Source organism: Lycorma delicatula, chromosome 9 (assembly GCF_047948215.1).
Source record: "Lycorma delicatula isolate Av1 chromosome 9, ASM4794821v1, whole genome shotgun sequence".
Classification (NCBI taxonomy): Eukaryota; Metazoa; Arthropoda; class Insecta; order Hemiptera; family Fulgoridae; genus Lycorma; species Lycorma delicatula.
In genome coordinates this window covers 23,199,303-23,225,276 of record NC_134463.1, presented here as the reverse complement: position 1 = coordinate 23,225,276, position 25,974 = coordinate 23,199,303, and the positions used below count along the sequence as shown (strand labels likewise).

General features: G+C 31.3%; 1 pseudogene; it reads right to left on the bottom strand.

Annotated features, from left to right (window-relative positions):
- Window positions 1–25,974, bottom strand: part of LOC142330424 (putative polypeptide N-acetylgalactosaminyltransferase 9) — a 74,558-nt pseudogene that overhangs the window by 1,994 nt on the left and 46,590 nt on the right.

Here is a 25,974-nt window from a genome sequence, read left to right as displayed (position 1 = left end):
ACTGCATCAGAGGTTGAGATGAAATAGCAATTTTTACACTGTGAAAAATACCATACCTCACCTGAATTTGAACCCAAGACATCGGGATTAAAGAGCGAGACACTCGCTCTCACCACAGAGGCCAGCCTCTGGTTTATAATATTACTGTGGTTTATAATATGTGGATAACATTTATGAACATCTTAAGCCCAGAACCATGCCGATCAGATATTTTGGTAGATGCTTAGGAATTCCACCGATTCAGCAAAACCAGTGTAGATATCTAAAGTTCACAAATGAGAGTTGTTTTTCTTAAATGCTTTTTCACAAAACACTGATCTTGAATGAATCTAAAGCTTTGCTCTGATTTTTATTAAAGTTTACTTCACATCACTTATCTTAGATTTTAGTATTGTTTTCAGATATTAAAACCAAACAAGAAGCATATCAATATTGACCTCAAAATCTTTAAATGATTGCTTCTTTCACATATATCACCTTCTTTAAAAGCGTCTTCTTTTATTGTTATCTCCAGTTTATGAATTATTTTCCTTTTTTCTTTCGCACTAACAAACGTGATTAAAAATAAATTTTATCAGACATGGCACATTGGTGTAAATAATTAATAATTAAAGAACCCGCTTACCAACAATTACTTCATATCCTGTCATTATGAATATCTCCATCGTTATGTATTATAGTATATTAATGACAGGTAACGTTACATAAACAAATTTACATAAAGAAGAAGTTTTCATTTTATTAAGATTATAACTTAAATTTTTAAGTTTCTGATGATGGAATTTTATTCTGAATGTGCTTGAACATGTATGTAAAAGAATTGTTGATAAGAGGGTTCTTTAATTATTAATTATGATTAAAAATGTTTGATAATCTTGAAAATAAAAAAAATAAACATTTTCAAATATATGTCCCAAATCAAATCATGATAGTCGTATTACATTCTCAAATATATTCTGTTCACAGTATAAAAAATGAGAACGGATAAGAACTGCAAACCTAAACAATAGAGGGTAGAGATTTGATGTCAGGTCACTTGCTGTGCTCTGAAATTCTATCTGCATTTCTACTACTTTAAGTTATAACTTTGCAAATAGAATTGATGCTTGAAAATAGATATATTTTTGAAAGTATATACTGTCAGAAAATGTAAAAAAAATTTTTTTTTTTTTTTTGTACTCGACAAGGTAAAAACCTCCCTAAAAAAATTAAAATTTAAAAAAAAATCCTTTGTTACATTTCTTTAAGAAATTTTTTATTGTATATTTATGAGATTTATATTTCAGAATTTTCTTTTTTTTGACTGATGAATTAATTCATTTAATTCTATTATGATAGTTTTTAGAGATTTTGGTTTATTTTTAATACTTGTGAAACATTCGTTTTTCATAGGAAATACACAATCCTGTTTTTTCTGCGATAAGTTTTAACATTTCTATTTGAATTTTTGCTACTTCAAAATTGTTTTCAATTACCGCCTGATTTTCCATAAAAACAATACAATCTATTCCTAGATTGCCCTCTTTGTAACGTAAACTTTTTGTTTCTACTGCATTAAGTTTCAATGTTTTCCTCCATTCTTTTACGACTACCTTGAACACAATTAAAAGCGATCAGAGTCAACAGTCCAACAGTCTTGTTATCTTGCTACCCCCTTTTTGATTTTAATTGTTCCGACAATTCCGAATAAATTTAACTTTAGAAAAGGCATTGGAAATTGTTTATTTTTCCCAGCAGAATAATATAGCTTTTTAAAATGTAAAAATGTAATTGTATAATTATTATACACCATCATTCTAACTAAGATTACTAATTTTACACAAGCTACAAATAAACAATTCTCCAAATTGTTTATTGATGTCTTCTCTTCTATTCTATTTTCTACCGCTTTTATAAGATTTAAAAGGTTACTGAAAGCAGAGAACTTCCTCTGCGATTATTAACTTCTATTTTGTCTTCGTTTTTATGTAAAGTATGAATAGCCACAGGAATGGCAAGTAGACTGCCATTTCTGTGGGATTCTTTTGAAAAGAACAAACGAAAAAGATTCTAACAGTATAGCTTTTCTTTGGGTGTTTGCAATTTTAATAGTTCTCAAAAAATAATTTGCTAAAACTTTACTATCGCAAGTTTATATAATTGTTATATTTAAAAATATTTTTTCTTAATTTTTTAGAAAATAATTTTCTTTGTGAAATAGAATATGTTATTGTAATAATAAAAAGTGCAATCGATTCAGTTTTAGAAATATGTTTATAATATAAATTGTGTTTATAATATTTCAGAATGATGTAGTTTAATTTTATAATGTGTTTGTTAAAATTCATTTATTTTCTTTATCCTCTTACTTAATGTAAGCAAACTACTGTTATGTTCTTATTATATACTGAACCAGCTGATATTAAATATTGTTAGACTTTATAATTTAACGTATTATAATTCAGTGTAGCGATTAAATTATTATAAATTAAAGATGAATAAAAGAAGTGTTCAATAAATATTTGTGTATTGGCAATTACTTAATGTATACAGTTACATAACCAAGGTATTACACAGAGGCTGGAGTTGTACGGTGTCTGTGAAGTCAAAACTTTAATATCCACATAAATATTAATATTGTCAATTAATTTTCAGTTATACATTGATTATTTATTTTGTAATCTAATAAACAATGTTCCACGGAAAACAGGTTGATTTTTATTTAAAACATACACTATTCTTTTGTGTAAAAACTAATGCGATCAGATGCAAGTAACATACATTGTGACGAGTGGTAGATGTGTACATTCAGTTTTTAGGTTTGAATCTTTTAACGCGTAACATAAATAAAAGATAAAATGTGATTTATCTGTTGTATTGATGTGTAATCTTAAATGATGTGTAATCTTACCCCTTTCAGTTTAACATTTTTAGTGTCCCAACCAATGGGGGTTTGAGTGTGGTGGCCTCATATAAAAAAAAGTCGTATTTCTATGTTTAATGGTCAAATAGTTATTACTGTGTGTGTTTATACACTGCCTATACTACTTATTCTTTTATGTCATTATTGTAATCTTACTTTATTTTTTTGTTTATGGACAATGTTAAATATAATTTGTTGCAGCATTTTTTTTATGCTTTGACTAATTTTCTTTGTCTTTTCTTCAGTCCGTTTATTTCCACAACCATCTTTTTTTTTCTATTTCCCTCAAGTCATAATTGAAAATTAATTTTCTAAATACAACATGACGTCAAGGAATCTTTTCCTACGGAAAAGTCAAGCATTTTTAGAAAAAATCAGGAAGACTTGCAAAAAACTTCAAAGACTTGCATTTTTGTTACCAAATAAAGATGTTAGTATTTTTTAAGTAGTGGTGACCCATTGCTCACCGCATTGCAACTACATGTGCTTTAAGCAGCCTTTAACATGTCCTTTTCTTATTTATGTTTCCCAATTATTTTTTTGTATTAAAGGAGGAATATTCCAAATTGGAGTTAATTTTTCCACTGGAGAAATTTTAACAAAAAGTTTCCATTGAAAAATTTAAAGGTTAACTGTTATTGGAATTTATTTCAAACCACCACAACTTTTTTTTTTTGGTTTAATTTTAGGTAATTAATTGCTTTTAAATGGCATCTAAAAAGACTGTTTACTGGTGAGTGGTTAGATTAATCCCAGAATTCAGTCGGTTGAGAACAGGTAGAGATGTTTTCTGTGATGTGTGTAAGAAACATTTGGATGAACCATAGTTTATTAACATTTATTTTGAATAATAAATTATGGATTTTTACTTACTACATATTACTCAGAAATTTACAAACTAGTACCGTACTAATAATTGTTATACTTAATATAATTAATTACTATGTTTGTTTGTAATGATAATTTTTTAAAACTCAAGAAATTCCGAGTCACTCTAAATGATTTCTTTGTCACTGTTGAGTGAACTTTGAGAAATGTTTTAGGTGTAAATTAACAGTAACTCCATTAGCAGGTGAGTAATAAGACTTAATTGATAGCGTGTAATTTTTCATGCAATAATGTTTTGAATTTCTTATCGAGTCATGTTCTGTAAGAGATAGCTGTGTGGTAAATGCAGAAGGAATATACAAGACATGTTTTTAAACTAAGTACTGTTTTGAAATTAAAAAAAAAAACAAGTACACTATTCTTAACAATTTTTACATGAAGCATGTACTTTAATCTGTTTTTCTACATAATTGCCACCAATATTAAGGCACTTGTCATATCGTGCAACCAGCTTTTGAACACCGTCATTGTAGAAGTCTGCCGCCTGACTTAATAACCACTACAACACGTCGCTTTGACACCATCATCATCGATAATTTAAGCATTCTGTCACAATTTCATAGACAACAACACTTCTTGAAACTTGAGGAAACTCTTCAAATAGCGAAGAAATCGTAAAGTGTCTGTTCTCTCTCACTTTTTCGTCAACTTTTTGCACCAAATCTTCAGTAATGACAGGTCATCCATTCTGTTCCTCATCATGAATATTCAAAACGGTACTTACTTTAAAAACATGTCTCATATAATTGTGAATTTCCTTCTTGTTTTTCATTGTTTCAACTTCTTATAGATAGACAAGTGAAATAATTTCTGTAGTCACTGCTGCCTCCATATTGGAGTAAAGTTTGTCTGTATATTGCTAAGAATTAATTTGGGTAAGTCAGTGAATTATATCGGTTAATCCAATCAGAAATAGTCCCTCTGTGGGTTTTCATCCCTGTTTTCTTCCTTCTCGTTATCTTATCCTTCTTAGTGAACCCTTTCCTATTCCTAGGACAAGCGCCATGGGAGTTGGTAGTTGGCTCAGTCAACCCGGTTCCATTTCTGACATAGTGCTAGCATCTTCTGGCAACTGGCAGGGAAGTTCTTTACTGGGCTTTAGTAGGTATCGACACATTTTCCTGTGAAATTATCCAGGGCTGGAAAAAACTTACTTGTGACAGGTTTAGCCAGGTCTCTCATTCATATCCCTAATTATCTATTTAAATTGCTAATAATGAATTTAATACAAAACTGATGCAAAAGCCCATTATTCCAATTTATATCTATTGTTATTTCAGCTAATATCTCAAATTGTGTCTGCATTGTGTCTTATGTATGAATGAAACTTAATGAATTAGTATATTTCACTAAAACACCTCAGACACCTACTAGCACTACATTGCTTTAGCGTAATGTCATCTCACTTAGCTCACACTTTGTAACAGTCTCTAGATTGGAGACTGTTCCTTTTTATTTCCTTGTACAAAGTATTGGTTTTCAGGTTTCAACAGAAGTATCCATTTTGACCATCCCTGAATCCATTTTGACTAGTTTCAGCATGATCTCTGTACATACATACATGTGTATATATCTCGCATAACTCAAAAATGATTAGTCATAGGATGTTAAAATTGGATATTGAAAATTAAGAACTGTTGTAACATCTAATTATGCACTTCCCCTTTTGATTGCAATCGACTGGACCAAAAGTGTTCAAGAAAGCCCAAAATCCAAAAAATTTGTATTTTGGACTTTTCTTAACTGCAGTAGTCCTCTATGAGAGCTTTTCAACGATTATCATAAGTGATACTTATTTTTGATTGGTTCCAGAATTATAGCCAAATAAAATTTTAATAAATGAAATATTTGAATCTTACAAGGGGGGGGGGGAAGGCATATCGGTTCAAATCAACTTCATCTCCTTATTTTTAACTTTTTTTTTTTAATTTAAATGTATTGATTTATTAATAATTGTTAATCTCTGATTGTAAAAAAACATATTTTATAATAAATAATTCAATAATAACAATAAAAATAAAAAAAAATATCAGAAGTTATTAATGAAATAAAATTTTATATACTTTTCATTTAAAGAAAATGTGTATATGTAATTTAATCGGCGTACAAGTAAATCATATGCTGTCCACATCAGATTTTTTTTACTTTTATGAAGCGGAAACGTTTTTGACCATATGTTTTCTTCTGAATGTTTTATTTTCAGTGACTTCAGATAGTTGAAATTTAAAAATAATGGGAAATATAATTTTAGCGATTCTAATTTTTTATATTTTTTAAAGTTGATTTTATTGTATTTTAATTTTGTTTCATAAAATATACACATTACTTAAACCTACCTCCAGAATTCCACAAATTGTTAACATCTCTTCAGTAGAAAAATCATCTTGAAGATTATAAAACCTGTGTAAAAATCAGCAACAGATTTTTTGTCGGCAATTTGTTTTGGTGTATTTTTTCTTGCATCACAATGTGACTCTAGTGTTATTAATTTATTCCATAACTGAGGATTTTTTTTTTTTTTTTTTTTTTTTTTTTTTGAGGGCGAAAAACGCTTGTGCGTTATCATCGCCCGGATCCTTTTTTTATATAGAAAAATAAATATTTTAATATTATTCTGAAAGATGATTAAAACTTACAACTAATATCAACTGTAAAAACTAATATAAGATCAAAGTAAATAGAATTTTACAAAGTCCAGGATGGGTGTAAAGAGCCCATTCTTGGATAACAAAAGATTAAAAAAAAACTAAAAACCATAAAAGATCTAATATAAATCTTAAAACTAAAATAACAAAATTAAATAAAACTTAGAACTAACACAAATTATATAATTAAAACTAGGTTAAAAATAAAACTTTAAATGTTGAAATAAAACTTAAAACTAATATTACTAAAATCTTACAAATAATATCAGTCAGTCTTTAAAATATAAAAAAAAATAACTTATAAAATTTAACAAATTCCGATAAGGAGTGTAAAAGGCTCCTAATCGGATAAAAAAAAATCAAAAACTCAGAGAAAAAAAAACTTATTTAAAAACTAAAAGCATTAAAAAATATAAGCAACAATATTAATTTTTTTGTATTAACCCTATACTACGCAAAAACAGAAACAATCGGTTTAAAACCTCTTTATCATTACTCAAGATACCATGGATGTTTCTGGGTAGTTTAAATTTACAACGCAATGCCGCATAACATGTGCAGTCCACGAGTATGTGGCGCACAGTCACGCGCGACAGTTGCATCGTGGGCATAGAGGTGCTTGTCCTCTTGTAAACAGGTACTCGTGTGTCCTATCCGCAATCGACAGAGAACTACTTCCTCACGCCGGGGTTTTCTGTATGAGGGGAGTCCCATGGTAACACAGAATCTTTAATTTGACGGAGTTTATTATCAACGGTAGCCGTCCAGTCACCTTGCCACCTTGCTCTTAGTAATTGTTTTATGTAGTTAATGAAATCAGAAGTAGCAACTCGGGTGGTGAAAGGTTACATGCTTCTTTGGCAGCGGAATCTGCATGTTCATTACCTGGAATCCCTACGTGGCTAGGGACCCAGCAAAAACTTAATTCTGTGTTGCGATTATTCAACTCAGCGATTGCGTTGTAAATTTCAATGACGATAGGATGTTTGGAATAAAAGTTTTTTAAGGCTTGGAGAGCACTACACGAGTCACTGCAAATAAGAATTTTTCTATATTTAGGGTTAATGATGTTTAGAGCCTTATTTATAGCGTATAGTTCAGCAGTAAACACACTCGTAATACCGGGTAGACCAAACATATAAGTTCTCTCATTGACAACAAATGCACACCCAACTGTATCGTTTTGTTTCAATCCATCAGTGTATACAACCGCGTCTGGTTTCATCTTGGAGAGAACACACTGAAACATTTGCTGAAAGACAATAGATGGTGTTGATTGTTTATTGTATGTCGTAAGGTCAAAATAAAAATTTATAAGGTTTATTCTCCATTGAGGATATGAGCAAGGGTACATAGGAAAGAATGACGGTGTGTCAACATTTATATGCTGCAGCAGACGCCAGGTACGGACACCTAAAGGTGCAGTACGACGTGGATGATCCTCATACTTTCCTAGATTAGGATTTCTAAAGACTGAGTCAAGAGCCGGGTGATTTGGTTGTCCTCTGAGACGAGCAAATAAGATAATAAAAGCTGGTCTCGTCTATCCCAAAGTGATGGTTCACCACAGTCTACAAGTAAGCTTGCGACAGGACTTGATCTAAACGCGCCTGTGGCAAGCCGAAGGAAAGTATGATGTACACTATCCAGCATTTTAAGCACGGTTTGACAAGCTGAAGAGTAGGCGACACAACCATAATCTAAACGGGAGCGAACAAAGGAATAGTAAAAACGTATCATACATGACCTATCGGCTCCCCAGTTGGTGTTAGTAAGGATTCGCATCATATCTAGAAGTTTGGAACATTTTGTTTTCAATTCTTTTAAATGTTTGACCCAAGTAAGACGGCTATCAAAAAATAAACCTAAAAACTTGACGTAAGTAGAGATAGTAATAGTCTCTCCGTTCAGAAAAATTTGCGGAATAGAAGGGTTTCGTAATCGAGAAAAAACTACACATTTTGTTTTTCGGATGAAAATGTGAAACCAGTAATCCTGGACCAAGCTTCAAGGTGAGATATAGTGTTCTGCAGTAGTCTCTGTGCTGTAGGTGTTGAACGGCTTGCAATATAGATAGCAAAGTCGTCAGCAAATAGAGAACATGAGACAGGAGCCTGCAAACATTTGGTAATATCGTTTATGGCTACAGAAAATAAGGTGGCACTTAATACACTACCTTGGGGCACTCCATTCTCCAAGATGACACTATCTGAGAGCGAATCATCCACACGAACACGAGCCGTTCGGTGATTTAAGATTGTTGGTCTATTGTGTCATGTACATTGTTATTTGTAATGTATAAAGACAATTCAGTGGTGTGTAATACTTTGTATTGAAAATGTAATATAATTATGCTGTTTTTTGTTAACATTACCACTAACTGGCTGCCATAAGTCCAGATCAGATTAGGGATGACTTTGTAAATAATTAACTTGTTCAGAGATAATTTTCAGTTTCAATAAGAATCCAGTACCATTGACAAAATTTGGTACTAAGTTGTTACTGTTTTGCAAATGTGAGCGTCTTGTCAAGATGAATTCCAAAGTATTTTGTAGAATCTGAATTTCATCGAGTATAACAAGGGGACATTTATTCAGAGGGTGAAACATGTACTTTTATTTTTATTAGACCATTGTTCACTATCAGACCATCCATACATTCATTCACCTTACATAAAGTTAAACGAAAAATGTTCGTATTGTTCAGGTGTAATGAGTAACTGTTCATAAACAATAACATGTCACACCGTATCAAAACATTACCGAATAAGTAGTGGTGTACGGTACTGCTTGTGAGAGGTGACCTACTGATTCACTTGCTGCAGTGATGTCATCAGTCGCACAAGTGATTACAAACCTATTACTGAAGAAAGCGACGAGTGGTTAAATAGATTTTGACAAGAGAAGATTTTCCATAGATGAATTGCAATGGGTGTTGGGTAAAATTAACAAAAATAAAATGACACATAGCTCGTATTTGCCAAAAGAAATTGTACTTTAATTAGAAAAAAAAAACAACTAAACTTTTTCTTAAATCATAACATTAAAAAAATTAAATGAAATTACAAAATAAACTTAACTTAATCCTAAACAGAACTTATACAAGAAATATCAGCTGAATCAACATATGAATTATAATATAATATTAAATGAGAAATACATAAATATACATTTTTCAAAATAAATCATTTTGAAAATCTACAATTTAACAAAGTCTGAAAACAAGAGAACTTAAAACACCTTTTTTTTACAATTATATTCTTATAAACATAACATCAATGCACATAGTGTAACTGGAAAACTGTTGTATTACTGACATATTCTGTAATAATGAAAATTAGCAATGAACAAATGTCATTAACTTAGAAAAATAAACTACAATAATTCCAGTATAAAAAGGAGTTAATTACAATATAATCAAATTGTGAAGTAATCATATAAAAAGAGCTTTATTTTCAAGCTTTCTTGAAAAATATTTGAGTTTCTTAGCCATTCTCATATTATGACTTCTTCTTTCTAATTTGTAAAAATAATATACTTGATTAAGCAAAACAATATTTAACATTGATTAAAATTATTAACAACAGCAAGAATCTAAAACATAGAAATTATGTGAAATATAAAAAGTTTGAATAACAAATTTTAGTACTTAAAATAAACAAAGAAACAAAATTATAAATAATTATTGTCAAATGACTATAACTGACTCATTAAAATTGTTATTTTCCAAATGAAATCAAAAGGTTGTGCAGTTACAAGAGTCAATGGAGTACAATAGAAAACATTCTTGAAAGACGCTGAAATGTACATAAAATGTTATTAACCAACACATTCATGTTCATTAATGCTTGTGACACATATTTTTTATAATTCTGAAGTAGTATTTAATTACAATTAGATTTGATAATAACAATAGTTGGCATTAATAGCACATAAAATATGCTACACATGAAAAATAATAACATAACCTTTACCTAAGCCAACTTGCATGACTATACTTGAGTGAAAAAATGGTTTATAAACCAATCTTGAATTTCAAATTCATAAAGTACAATTAGTTGTGTATTTCACTAATAACAACATGACTGTTTAACATAATGAATGATGAATAATTTTAAATTGCCTTAATCACACAAATTTGTAAAAGATGAACTCGTGAATGAAAGTACACATGAATACATACAGTTTATCCTTGGCGTAGTCTGCAATGGCGCATCAAAAAATACAGAGGTAAAACTTTGTTTAGAAATTGAGTAATACGGAGCGTCTCAGATTTGTAGTAACGAGTTCGGAGAGATTCTGCATCGATAAGATGCAGAAGGTTTGTTCAGGTTTGTAGTAACTGAACCACTTTCAATACTAGACGATATCTACTGAATTTGAAAATTAACTTCACAAAGAAACGAGGCAAAACGAACATGGAAATTTATAAATTCACAAAACACTGACGAGTAGAAACAACAAGAGAATATGATGACTGAGAATTACCACAACGTTTATGAAGGCACGAAGACGACGAGAGTATTAACACATTAAGCGAGAGAGAAAGAATCGCCAGCTGGTCCAGCCCGTGCATCCAAACATGAAAATCTGAACTAGAATGAACAAAGCTGGCGTGGTGAGAAGTAGGGGAAGCGAACAAAGCAATGGACAGAAGAGTGTGTGTGTGTGTTGACAACAAGAGTAGTGTCTAAGTGTTAGTATAAGAATGATTAGAGAAAACGTGTGGAATTCGGGAACGAAGACAAAACAAAAATAATTTACAAGCAAGCAGACCACTAAAGAAATATGTAAGACTGATAAAATAATTTCCGAATACTCACAAGTTGAAGAAATGACATCAGGGCAGACAAAGAGAATTAGACTTCTAGGAACTATGACAACATTGAAATTGGTGAGAATAAAAAACACTTAAGACTAATATATATATATATATATATATATATATATATATATATATATATTAACCTCCTCTATGAATCATGAGACCTTGCCGTTGGTGAGGGGGCTTGAGTGCTCAGGGATACAGAGTAGCTGGACTGAAGGTGCAACCATATCGGAGAGGTATCTGTTAAGAGCCAGACTAAGGAATGATTCCTGAAAGAGGGCAGCAGCTCTTTCAGTAGTTGTTATGGGCGTGAGTCAGGACGACTTAAACGGCCGTATCAACATCACTCAGTCCTCTGAGTACTGCGCAGCTGAAAGCAATGGAAAACTACAGCTGCTTTTTTTCCAAGAAAATGTGGCTCTCTGCATTTTCACATAGCAATAATGGAGGCGCCTTCCTTGGTAAAATATTCCGGAGGTAAAATAGTCCCCCGTTCGGATCTCCGGGTGGGGACTACTAAGGAAGGGGTCACCAGAAAATTAAAAAATAACATTCTACGAGTCGGAGCGTGGAATGTTAGAAGCTTGAAAAAGGTTGGTAGGCTAGAAAATTTAAAACGGGAAATGGGTAGGACAAATGTGGATATAGTAGGAATTAGTGAGGTTCGGTGGGAAGAGGAAGGCGACTTTTGGTCAGGTGATTTTAGAGTAATTAACTCAGCGTCAAATAATGGGCAGGCAGGATTAGGTTTCGTGATGAACAAGAAGATAGGGAGGAGAGTGGAGTACTTCAAAACGCATAGCGATATAATCATTGTAATAAGGATAAAATCAAAACCTAAACCGACAACGATTGTTAACGTCTATATGCCTACAAGCGCCCATGATGATGATGAGGTAGAGTGTGTATACGAAGAGATTGATGAAGCAATTAAACACGTAAAAGGAGATGAAAATTTAATAATAGTTGGAGATTGGAATGCAAGCATTGGAAAAGGCAAGGAAGGAAATATAGTGGGTGAATACGGGCTGGGCAAAAGGAATGAAAGAGGGGACCGACTTATAGAATTTTGCACGAAGTATAATTTAGTAATTGCCAACACCCAATTTAAAAATCACAATAGAAGAATATACACTTGGAAAAAGCCAGGCGATACTGCAAGGTATCAGATAGATTATATCATGGTTAAGCAAAGATTTAGAAATCAACTCGTTGACTGCAAAACTTACCCTGGAGCAGACATTGATAGCGACCATAATTTGGTGATAATGAAATGTAGATTGGAGTTTAAAAGCCTGAAGAAAAGTTGTCAGATGAATCGGTGGAATTTAGTGAAGCTTGAGGAAGAGGAGGTAAAGAAGATTTTTGAGGAGGACATCGCAAGAGGTCTGAGTAAAAAAGATAAGGTAGAAAATGTAGAAGAAGAATGGGAGAATGTTAAAAAAGAAATTCTTAAATCAGCAGAAGCAAACTTAGGCGGAATAAAGAGAACTGGTAGAAAACCTTGGGTTTCAGACGATATATTGCAGCTGATGGATGAACGTAGAAAATATAAGAATGCTAATGATGAAGAAAGTAAAAGGAACTATCGGCAATTAAGAAATGCTATAAACAGGAAGTGCAAACTGGCGAAAGAAGAGTGGATTAAAGAAAAGTGTTCAGAAGTGGAAAGAGAAATGAACATTGGTAAAATAGACGGAGCATACAGGAAAGTTAAGGAAAATTTTGGGGTACATAAATTAAAATCTAATAATGTGTTAAACAAAGATGGTACACCAATATATAATACGAAAGGGAAAGTCGATAGATGGGTGGAATATATTGAAGAGTTATACGGAGGAAATGAATTAGAAAATGGTGTTATAGAGGAAGAAGAGGAAGTTGAGGAGGATGAAATGGGAGAAACAATACTGAGATCTTAATTTAAGAGAGCATTAAAAGAATAAAATGGCAGAAAGGCACCTGGAATAGACGGAATACCTGTAGAATTACTGCGCAGTGCAGGTGAGGAAGCGATTGATAGATTATACAAACTGGTGTGTAATATTTATGAAAAAGGGGAATTTCCGTCAGACTTCAAAAAAAGTGTTATAGTTATGATACCAAAGAAAGCAGGGGCAGATAAATGTGAAGAATATAGAACAATTAGTTTAACTAGTCATGCATCAAAAATCTTAACTAGAATTTTATACAGAAGAATTGAGAAGAGAGTGGAAGAAGTGTTAGGGAAAGACCAATTTGGTTTCAGGAAAAGTATAGGGACAAGGGAAGCAATTTTAGGCCTCAGATTAATAGTAGAAGGAAGATTAAAGAAAAACACACCAACATACTTGGCGTTTATAGACCTAGAAAAGGCTTTCGATAACGTAGACTGGAATAAAGTGTTCAGCATTTTAAAAAAATTAGGGTTCAAATACAGAGATAGAAGAACAATTGCTAACATGTACAGGAACCAAACAGCAACAATAACAATTGAGGAACATAAGAAAGAAGCCCTAATAAGAAAGGGAGTCCGACAAGGATGTTCCCTATCTCCGTTACTTTTTAATCTTTACATGGAACTAGCAGTTAATGATGTTAAAGAACAATTTAGATTCGGAGTAACAATACAAGGTGAAAAGATAAAGATGCTACGATTTGCTGATGATATAGTAATTCTAGCCGAGAGTAAAAAGGATTTAGAAGAAACAATGAACGGCATAGATGAAGTCCTACGTAAGAACTATCGCATGAAAATAAACAAGAATAAAACAAAAGTAATGAAATGTAGTAGAAATAACAAAGATGGACCGCTGAATGTGAAAATAGGAGGAGAAAAGATTATGGAGGTAGAAGAATTTTGTTATTTGGGAAGTAAAATTACTAAAGATGGACGAAGCAGGAGCGATATAAAATGCCGAATAGCACAAGCTAAACGAGCCTTCAGTAAGAAATATAATTTGTTTACATCAAAAATTAATTTAAATGTCAGGAAAAGATTTTTGAAAGTGTATGTTTGGAGTGTCGCTTTATATGGAAGTGAAACTTGGACAATCGGAGTATCTGAGAAGAAAAGATTAGAAGCTTTTGAAATGTGGTGCTATAGGAGAATGTTAAAAATCAGATGGGTGGATAAAGTGACAAATGAAGAGGTATTGCGGCAAATAGATGAAGAAAGAAGCATTTGGAAAAATATAGTTAAAAGAAGTGACAGACTTATAGGTCACATACTAAGGCATCCTGGAATAGTCGCTTTAATATTGGAAGGACAGGTAGAAGGGAAAAATTGTGTAGGCAGGCCACGTTTGGATTATGTAAAACAAATTGTTGGGGATGTAGGATGTAGAGGGTATACTGAAATGAAACGACTAGCACTAGATAGGGAATCTTGGAGAGCTGCATCAAACCAGTCAAATGACTGAAGACAAAAAAAAAATATATTAAGACTAAACAGCAATAAATAAAGCGTGATAGAAATACGCTGACACCAATATAATGATGCAACAGTAAGTCAAACTGGAGCCCGAGAGAAATTGATAACGAAAACAGCAAACCAACAACCTATTTTAAAAGTACACAAGATAAGCCTTACAAAAAACAAAATAAATTTACCAAGCCTGTAATGACTTCTTTCTTTTTCCTGTTTAGCTTCCGGTAACTACCGTTTAGATAATACTTCAGAGGATGAATGAAGTGTAGTCTTGTACATTCTCAGTTCGACCATACCCGAGATGTGTGGTTAATTGAAACCCAACCACCAAAGAACACCGGTATCCACGATCTAGTATTCAAATCCGTGTAAAAATAGCTGGCTTTACTAGGACTTGAACGCTGGAACTCTCGACTTCCAAATCAGCTGATTTGGGAAGACACGTTCACCACTAGACCAACCTGGTGGCTTAAGCCTGTAATGACTACAAGACTCAACCACAACCTTGAATTTATTGGAATAAAACAACTTTACGCACTGGCGTAAACAATGGGTGATCACCCACATCAACCCAAAAAAGAGCCCAGACCCAGACAGGGTACCAGGCGTATTATTGAAAGAGCTGACCAAGAAATTACCATGGACGGTCTTATTGGTTTTGTTTTTAAATAGTTGTAATACAACGATGGGAATATTACATGTGACATTTGCATTGGTGGCTCCTGACTGAGGAAAGAACAATGCTGAGAGATGCCTTTTGCCAAGGTTTTGATGATTTAGTGGTCTGAGTTTATTGCAGAGATTATCAGCATGATGTGGTTTGGCTGAAGGTCCGGCAGTTGCTGCCACCATGCAGCCATAACAATGGATTGGGTCTGTACCTGTACAATGACTTGTTGTCATCTGGATACGTAACAGTTTTATGTCTATCCATTTCGGCTGTGACTGCCTCGTCACAACAGCTGTTGTCATTGTACCTTCACACTGACACCAGCCACAACTGTCTACACAGTATAGGTTGTATAAAGGGTACGTTGACCAAGAATACCTTAATGTTTCCGCTTTCATCCATGGTATTGGCTGTAACCACAGCTGTATCAGATATGGTTACAGCCTCCATACTGGTTCCACGAGTCAGCAGTTCAAAAGCTTTATGTGCAGGCACTCAAATGAGGTGTGGCTGCACATTATGACGGCATCCATTACACCATTAGTAAGTACTAACAGACTCGTAAGTAGTTCGAGATAGGTATGATTAAATAAACAAGATAATGAATGTATATTATTTAGTTACAACCATTTATTTACTAACTTTCATACAATATAGTTTTTTTTTATAGTTCATAAGTATTATATTGACAGTCCATTCATCATAATTTAATATTGCCTGATTTAATTCACAATGAATCATACCAACTGCAGAAGTGAAACATAAAATTTTCTTCCTTTATCGAATAAATATTTTCTTGTTTTAATTAACGGTGAAATTTGATAATATTTCTGACATAATTAATCATCTGTTACGTCGTCAGAAATAGACTCTAGTTATTGTTGTAGTATATGATAACTCGTCGGTTGTACATCAAATGATCGGACGTCAAGCTCTAGTATTTATACTGTACGTTGATTGCATGACATGTATATTTAGTGGATGCCTTCATCTTTGCTTCCTACCGCTATGGTGGGTGAGATAAGAACTAGATAAACACCCTAGTGCTGAGGCAAGTGAGAATTGAACTAGCAATGAAATATGAATATTTCAGAAGCTGAATTTTAGAATTGCATTTTGACTTCATAACTGAGTATTGTATACTTCATGGTCGGCATCATCTAAGCAGTCCCTGTAATCGTTAAAGCTGAGTTCATTTTTTAGGTTTTTCTTGACTACAAGTTTAATACGAAGAAAATAAGAACTATATAGAATGGAAAGAATTACAAAGCTCAGTTGCAAACATATGTATTGAATCAGACTGAATGAACAAACAGGAGATTTCGCGCCTATATGAGTTAACAGCAAATGTGACAGGTGCCAAGAATCAAGTGATAGCTGACACATGCAGTCTGTCTCAATCGCTCTGGCTCGTTGTATTTACTCTCCACCCTCTGCAACTGTGCACAATGCAGTCAAAATCTAAACAATCTCATCATTGGTTATAGTAACAATGCATTATTTCTTTCAAATAAAAGTACCCTGTACCATCTGAAATAATACCTTTTCAATAAAGGTTCACTTAGGCCGTTTCAGAATGGTCTTCCTCATTTTGTTTGTTTTGAAGTAGGATGTTCCAGAATGGTGTTACTAATTTTTTTTTAAATTGAATACTTCTTAAAGGTTAATCAAATTTCTTAATGTAAAATTTTTAAAGGTCAAACTCTAATATGTATATTATTAAAATGTCTTTATAAAGTATAACTCTCGTTAAAAGATTTTTGACAAACGTTACAAACAGTTTTTCTCTTTAGTGTGTAAATTAATATGCTTCTTTAAATTAAAAAGACGATTAAAAACCTTTTGACAGAAATTACAAACATAACTTTTCTCTTTTGTATGAATATTTAAATGTAATTTTAAAGTAGAATTTTGATTAAAAGACTTCTGACAAAAGTTACAAACATAATTTTTCTCTTTTGTATGAATATTAAGATGTTTCTTTAGACTAGAAGGACAGTTCAAAACTTTTTGGCAGAAGTTACAAACATAACTTTTCTCTTTAGTATGAATATTTAAATGTGATTTTAAATTATAACTTTGACTAAAAGACTTTTGACAAAAGTTACAAATATAATTTTTCTCTTTTGTATGAATATTAAGATGTGCCTTTAAACTGTCTTTACAATTAAATGACTTTTGACAAAAATTACAAATATAATTTTTCTCCTTAGTATATATTTAAATGCAATTTTAAAGTAGAACTTCGATTAAAAGACTTCTGACAAAAGGTACAAATATAAGTTTTCTCCTTAGTATGAATATTTAAATGTAATTTTAAAGTAAAGCTTGAATTAAAAGACTTCTGACAAAAATTACAAACATAATTTTTCTCTTTTGAATGAATATTAAGATGTGTCTTTAAACTTTTTTCAAAATTAAATGACTTTTGACAAAAGTTACAAATATAATTTTTCTCCTTAGTATGAATATTTAAATGTAATTTTAAAGTAGAACTTTGATTAAAAGACTTCTGACAAAAGTTACAAACATAATTTTTCTCTTTTGTATGAATATTAAGGTGTGTCTTTAAATTTTCTTTACGATTAAATGACTTTTGACAAAAGTTGCAAACATAGATTTTCTCTTTTGTATGAATATTAAGATGTTTCTTTAAACTAGAAGGACGAATTCAAAACCTTTTGGCAGAAGTTACAAACACAACTCTTTTCTTTTGTATGAATTTTTAAATGTGATTTTAAATTAGAACTATGGCTAAAAGACTTCTGACAAAAGTTACAAATATAACTTTTCTCTTCATTATGTATAACAAGGTGCGTATTTAAATCATTATCATGAATAAAAGACTTTTGACAAAAATTACTATTATTATTTTTCTCTTTAGCCTGAAAGTTAATGTCCCTCTTTAGGTAACATTTGCATCTGAATCTTTCATTGCAATATTCACAAACCAACTTCTTTTCTTTCTGGATAGGTAACTTGTTTTCACTACTTCTATTCTGAATTAAACTTTCATCTGTCGTTACATCATCATATGCATACTTACATTCAATGGATTTTTTTTTTATAACTCCATCACGTATAGAATTATTTACGTGTCTCTTACAAGTAATACAATTCTTGGTACTTTCTTTGATGGTTCCTTTATCGATAGTAACCTGTAAAATTAAAAATAACTAATAATTACAATTGAAAATGAAAGGGACAAATCAAAAGTCAATGTCTGATTATGATGGAACAAAAATGGCATCATCGGTCTGATTTTTCATCGAACCCACTGCTGCAGGGACATGTACCTTGACATGCTCGAGAACGTTGCTATTCCTCAGATCCCTGCAGGAATCAGTTTCCAACACGATGCTGCTCCATCACACTTTTACAGAGATGTTACCATGTTGCTGAACAATGCTTCCCCAGATATTGGATCGGATGAGGTCACATGGAATTTTTTTTTTACCCCTTTGGAATTTTTTGCTTGGGGTTTTATTAAAGGTTATAATGAACAAAAATTTGAGATCTGAATGACTTAAAACAAAAAATTGTTGAAGGTATCAATAATCTAACCTGGAGAGTTAGATTATCGTCTAGACATCTGCCGAGGTATAAAAGGTGCACACATTGAAGTTAGGTTAGTCAACTTCAATGTATGCACCTTTTATAGCTCGGCAGATGGCTAAACAATAATCTAACTCTAGATTATTGTTTAGCCATCTGCTGAAGACAATTTTTTGTTTTAAATCATCCAAATCTCAAACTTTTGTTTGTTACAACTTGTAATAAAACCCCAAGCAAAATAACCTACATTAAAATTAGTTGCTGTGTTTATTAAAAAAAAAAAATTATTAAATGGTTCTCTTATAAGCTGTACTTTTGGATATTTTTAGTCCTGACACCCTGTAGATTACAGTATATATATATATATATATATATATATATATATGATCAAACTTATTTGCAATATATAATTACAATAATATAATTCTATACTATTAATATATAAGATTAGGATTAGAGAATAATAAATAAAATAAAAATTACACTTACTGCTTACTTTTTTAAATTCTTACAAATTAGCACTTTTATGGTGTGTACCTTTTAATTAATGTATTAAAATTGATATATCTGATTAATCCTTTTGCACCACAAAAACGTTAATATGTAAATATATATTTAATTTAGTAAAATTAATTACTTTTTTCATTATATTTGTTCATATCTTCCTCAGTACTAATTATATCAAAGACAAAAGTTAACTTTTGTCTTAGCTATCCCCCAACAGTACAGAATCCAAAAACATTTTTTATCTTGTATCATTGCTTCTCCAATTTTTTCATTAACAGTGCATTCGAGGGTTTCACTGATCATTGGCTAATTAAAAAAAGTTTAACCAATTATGACAGAAACCCTTGAAATGGCTATTAATGTAAAAATTGGAGAAGCACTGAGAAAATAAGAAATATTGTAGGATCTGTACTGTTGGTGGAAAGCTAAGTTTTACTTTTGTCTTTGGTAAATATATATATATATATATTTATTTTTTTTTCATTTTTATATATATATATATATATATAAAAATGTATATATATTCACATACAAAGGGTGAACTACTTAAAAACCAAACTGAAAAAGCAGTTATTTGAGTGTCACCATTAACAATGCTTCTATTAGCATCATTATTGATCATATATGTAACTACTCTAATCTACTGTTGTCAGTTGTGAACTACTTGTGCAACAGTGCAATAAATCTTGTTCCTGGAGTTGTGTTTTTCTTAAAAAAAAAAAAATTGATGGATCAAGAAACGGGTAACTATAGTGGAAGCTATTCAGTGTTTTGGAATCCTTTCAAGGAATACATAAAATATTTGCCGAAAAATTTCTGAATGCCAGTATCCCAGCAAAGAGAAGCATATACAATTTGGTTACAAAATGGCATACAATGGGGGTTGATTTCAAATTATGAAATGAAATAGATGACCTTCCATTAAGAATCCAGAAGTCACAGCCGATATTCAAAGAAATTCTGTCTGTCCAAAAGATTTATAAATTAGTTATCACAATGAGCAGAGTAAAATGCACATATTTCTTTAAAATTCTTCACGATTTTAATTGTACCACGTAACAACTTATGAGAACAAACTGAAACATCTCAATTAATGAAGATAGGTTCTCAAAAACAGATAGATCCGATATTATATTTTTTGTCAAATGAAGCACGGTTTCATTTATCTAGGGTAGTGAATGAAAATTCTCATATGTTTGAGTTTTCATGATGAGAAAATCAGTGTACAGTGTGCTGCTCTGGTAATCGTATAATGATCGATTGGGGGGGGGGGGGGAGGAGGCAACCTTTTTTTACTGTACTGTCAATACAAAAGTGTTCTGTGCAATTTTCAAAGAATTCTACTATTGATTAACAGACAGATTGTGAAAAAACTACAGCTTATTCCAACAAGATGAAGAAACAATCTGTTGCACATAAAACAATTCATTAGCACACTTTCACGTAACTTTTACTGTGAGTAGAGGATAGTAGCCTAATTGTTCCCCAGATTTATCTAAGCGCAATTTTTTTCCTTTAGGTTATTTAAAGGATCATAGTTTATAAATTGAACTACTATACTATCGATAACTGAAGGCAAACGTTCACAATAAAAAACTAAGGTCATTGACAACATTTTGAATAAGGCGACTCTCAATATGATTACTTTAGCATTGACACATCAACTGCACAGCGTGCTCACATTGAATATGTTTTGAAAAATTTGGTAAATATTAAGTTTTCCTAATGTAAATACAGAATTAAATTTTATTTTATTTTCATTTCATAAATAAAACTTTGTCACAAATGTGTTTAATCTGTATAGAGTCGGTTTTAAATCGCTTGCCTGAAAAATATTGAAATATGACAACCAAATGCAATTAATAACAAATCACCTAGAACATACTAAAATGTAAACTCTTTCAACAAGTTAAAATAAACACATTTTAATTATCACTGAAATTTCAAAACAACACCTTTTCCCTCGCACATTAACCATTTATCATTCACACACACCTAAATAAGTTTTTCCTGTTTAGCCTCCGGTAACTACCGTTTAGATAATACTTCAGAGGATGAATGAGGATGATATGTATGAGTGTAAATGAAGTGTAGTCTTGTACATTCTCAGTTGGACCATTCCTGAGATGTGTGGTTAATTGAAACCCAACCACCAAAGAACACCGGTATCCACGATCTAGTATTCAAATCCGTGTAAAAATAACTGGCTTTACTAAGGCTTGAACGCTGTAACTCTCGACTTCCAAATCAGCTGATTTGGGAAGACGTGTTCACCACTAGACCAACCCGGTGGTACCTAAATAAGTCTGTATTAATTAAACAGAACTAAATATACATATATACACAGCAATGAAACTCACAAGACAAATCATGTTTGTTACAATACATAATAATAATACAACTTACATGACTCTGATAAAATCCTATCTCTTCTTCTATCTTCACTGTGTGTAAATACTTATCATGTATTTGAAGTTCACTGGTTTTTATATTACAATTAAGCTGTGATGAAACTTCGTCATTCAATGAGATCTCAGATTCCTTAAAAAAAAATATATATATATAGCAAAACCCTAACAAAATATAAAAACTAATATTCAATTAATAATTTTTTTTATTCTGACAACTTAATATTATATATATCACATCATCATAAAATAAATAAAATATTAATACAAAAAAAAAAATTATAAGATAAAAAATAGATGTGATTAAAGTATATATTAATTGTTTATACAAAACACATGAAACAATGTTGAGGTAAATATAAAAACATAAAAAATTACAAAAAGATAATTCACAATTCAGAGGGCGCTAATGGAAATTATTTTTGAGCAAATATTTATATACATTTTGACCAAACTGCAGATGAATTGTCCTTTTTCTTGTAATTAGTATTATTTAAAAATTTATCAACAGAGGAATGTTATTTCCGTAAAAAGAAAATTATTTAATGTATTTTAAATAAACTGATGGGAATGGGAAGATTTTTCAAATAGTTCAGAAATCAGAAGTACAATAAGCCCTTTCTTGTAAGATGAAGTATTGTGTTAAGTTAAATGAAAGCAGTACTGTTAAGAATAAGTGACAATTTTTTTTAGCAAAGATCAAATTTTCATAATGTAAGCACTAGATAATGATCTAACATTCCAATTTTGTATCTTAAAAACTCGAACTGACTTTTGGAGGGAGTGTCAAGATTTGATATACCTTATACAGGAATATATATAGGCATAATAAACGTTTCATACCTGTATTCTTGCTACCGACAGTAAAAAAAAAATCAATCCCTACCAGTCAGCATACAGGTCAAGAATAAATGATTATAACTGTTTTATTATCATAGTCATTGTTTCCTGCCAATCTCTGCGGCAGAGTTGCAACATCTCAATCTTTCATCAGGAGTTACTGGGTTTGAATCCCAGTCACGCACATCATGTTCCATAAGCTAAAAAATTCATTACCATCTATCAGTAACTGTAAGCTTGTTGTTACTGTAGAAATAAAGATTAATAAATAGTAAATGATTATAAAATGCTATCTAATATTTTTATATTTTGCATAATTATTTTATCTTTGTTAAAGTGTGTATAAATTATGAATATTATTCAGAATAACAAATATACACCATATTTTTCTAAATTTCTTAATGATTATTACTATATTACCATGTAACTCTAAAAAATTTCTTATAGATATATAATCAGCTGTTTAAAAATTAATAAGAGCATACAGGAAATTAACGAAACTGAAATATTCAAATACCCAGGAGAAATGATTGAAGTCAACATAGCCATTAAGTTAAAAATCAGTAAAATGGAACTAGCCTATCAATTAACTAAGAACACCTGAAGTAAAAAATTAATATCACCGATTGCTAAACTAAGGCACTATGTGTAGTCATTTGATCAGAAGCTGAACGTCTGACATTTGACAATAAATTTCTAATCGATAAATTCCAAAAAAAAAAAAAAAAAACAACAAAGAATACTCAAAAGAAATGTCTTACAGCCCATCCAAGACAGAAAAGAAGACACATAATGAACTTTACATGAACATGGAGAAAATATCGGATTTAATCAAAAAAAGAAGAATCGCCTTCTGCGTTCGCTACAAAGAATGAACCCTAACAGGGTATTTACACTCTTAAAAAATCTAAAAACTAATAACCCCTGAACTGGACAAACTGAAAGATTTAGAGAAGAAATGAAAATAATACATGAAGACTACAAAGAATATTTACTCCAAGAAAGAGTTTCAAAATATCTCACATTTCCAGGAAAAAAAAACCGTGAAATAAATATTTTTTACCTGGACAAAAGAAAAAAATATAAAATACCGGAAAATTATGAAGATAGGATAGAAAAAGAAACAGAAAAATTAAAATAACAAGTATATAAAAGAAATTTAATTGAACAAGCGGAGATTAAAACTACAATTCAACCAAACATAAATCATGTAAACTTGACACCATTGATATTAATACAGTTATTTAACCCTCTTACCGGTTTCTGGCAAAATAATTCGTCACTACCCTGATAAAAATTTCTCTTGGAATAATTCATCAACCACTTTTTTGCTGAAAAGAGCTACTGACGACATAATTCGTCAATATAAATTCACCTGTTTTATGAGGTACTGTAATGTGTGCAAGTCTATTTCCATTTTTACTATAATTTAATGGTGAAGTGCTAGTAGCGTATTTTCCCTATTCTATATGTCTTGTTTTGTATCGTTATGATCAGCTGTTACTATGTATTTTTTTCATTGTTTTTGTTGTTCCATAAGTTGCATTTCAGTTAGTTTTATTTCTTTGTGTTATTTATTGCTTTCATAATTTTGCTATTATTTTCATGTAATTTTCAGTAATATTTATACTTCCAACTGTTTGTGTCTGAGGATGTGATGTACATAAATAATAACTAACAGAGTTGTTTACTACAATCTCCCTTCAGTAATTTTTTATGTGAGTAAACTACCTTCTTGTTATTATTTGAATTACTTACTAGTGTTTTACAATGTTACTGATATAACAATTAGATAATGTAAGTGATATTTATTAGTTCAATATAGCATGATCATCAGGAGTAAATGACAGTGATGTAATTGAACTTTTAAATGATTAAGCTGATAGTGATTCTCATTTTCTGAGAGATATTACAGGTGGCGAACATGATGAAGAACATAATTTACAGCCCCCTGATCAGATAGGTAAAAGAACTCTAACATCTACTGCTAAAAAAAAAGACAAAACATTAGTCTTCGAATGGCTTACTTATGATGTGACTACAAAGCTTTGCAAAGCTCAAATATTTATAGGTACTCCAGGAACAAACTTCCCAATTTATGACTGTAACAATATATATATTCTTTATTCTGGTTATTTTTAACTGATAAATTAGTTGATATGATATGATAATTAGTTTTAACGAAGCAGACTAATCTTTATGTCAAAATTTTCTTAAAAAAAAAAAAAATACTAACCAGTTTTTGAGGTTTCACCTGTGGAAACCGCCAACTGATATTGATGAGATGCTTTTGTTTCTAGTTGTATATATGCTATGAGGAATTTGTTGGAAGCCACAAATCGAAAGACATTTATACAAACAAGCCCCGTTCTATTCATGGATTTGGAAAAAATTTTACCCCATAAAAGGGTCAAACTACTGTCATGTTTCCTGTGTTTTACTGACGATAATAAAACTAGCCCATCTCCAAAAAATAAAACCGATTATTGACTGAGCACCTTAAAAACAGATTCAGAGAAATAAAAAATTTAATAATATGAAAAAAAATTTTGTGGTTGATGAAAGTTTACTGCTGTGGAGGTAGGCTAAGCTTTATTCAGTTTATAAGAATAAAATGGAACACTCTGTTATTTCAGAGTCAGAAACAGGCTATATTTATAATAGCCTGATAGTTTATGCAGGTGCACACACAAATTGCAATAATCCAAATCATGACTACACCACTATTATCATGACTCATTTAGAATCTAGTTAGACAAACCGTTGCTGTACTCACAGACAATTATTATTGCAGCCCTGAACTTGCTCTGGCTTTGAGCGAGCGAAATACAAACTCAGTGGATACTGTCAAAAAATACAGGCACGGTATTCCCAAAAATATACTGCAAAACAAATTAAATAAAAATTAAATTCATGCAGTGTGTGTGTGTGTGTGTGTGTGTGTGTGAGTGATAAGGAGGAAAAAAATGATGAAGTGACAAGATAAATGAGACGGCTTGTATGAAAACTGAACAATTAGATTGGGCAGAACTAGTATGGAAAGGAAAGAAGGCAATGGTTCCAAATATTGTTAGTGATTATAATAATTTTAAAGATGGAGTTAATAGAGCGGTTCAAATGCAGAGCGTATTCCGACTCAAAAGAAAATCAGTAAAAGTGTGGTATAAAAACAGTTCTGCCAACTTTTAAATATAACTATATTCAACACTCTACCTTTATAAAAGAAAAGTGGTGGCAAGTATACTCCTCTTCAATTCAGAAAAGCCCTTATTGAGCAAATTGTTGAATAGGAGACGATCATCTCAGACTCCATGAATGACATT